Consider the following 923-nt stretch of genomic DNA (forward strand, 5'->3'; position numbering starts at 1 on the left):
TGTAGAACAATATATATAGAAAATTGGCAGCCATAAAACACTACGAAGGCCATAATAGTTAAACACTGTAGTTCACATACTTTTTTTGTAACTAAAAGGATTTGGTCAAAGATGCCATAGAATGTACTTACTAGTACTAAAGTTGCCATTTTATATGATTTTTCAAGGCAAAGATGATTGAGCGAAGGCTATAATTTATCTTTTGCAACAGACAAATATTCCCTGTTTTTAATAAACTTAATTTTTTAAGAAAATATTTAGAGATATGCCTAAGTGTTTGGTTTATTTGCTATATACTGAAAATAATCTTTTAAAAGTATTCAGAATGTACTTTGTATATATTTATCACTGCTTAGTTTACTCGTATTTAATCACATTTTCACACCATTTTCTGTATCCATCTTCATAATGTAATGATTTTGTAATCAAGGTGCTTTATATGTCTGCATTCTATTGTTAAATTATTTAGATGGTTTTGTATTTACGAGTATAGTGAAAGTTTTTAAGAGTCCAGTGATAGAGATACTAGTACTTATTAGTCATTTGAATTTAGATACCAGTAACTATGAGCTCAGTGTATTAGATACCACCAATAATGAATCCATGTTGATGGGCATTTATAATTATAACTCAAATGAGTTTATTAGAACGAAATTATGAGTCAAATTGATAGATATCTGCAATTATAACTCAAATGAGTTTATTATAATGAAATTATGAGTCAATTTGATAGATATCTGAAATTATAACTCAAATGAGTTTATCATAACGAAATTATGAGTCAGACTGGTAGATATTTGCAATTATAACTCAAATGAGTTTATTTTAACAAATTATGAGTCAAATTGATAGATATCTGCAATTATAACTCAAATGAGTTTATTATAATGAAATTATGAGTCAATTTGATAGATATCTGAAAT

The sequence above is a fragment of the Lottia gigantea genome (assembly GCF_000327385.1).
Source record: "Lottia gigantea unplaced genomic scaffold LOTGIsca_542, whole genome shotgun sequence".
Taxonomy (NCBI): Eukaryota; Metazoa; Mollusca; class Gastropoda; family Lottiidae; genus Lottia; species Lottia gigantea.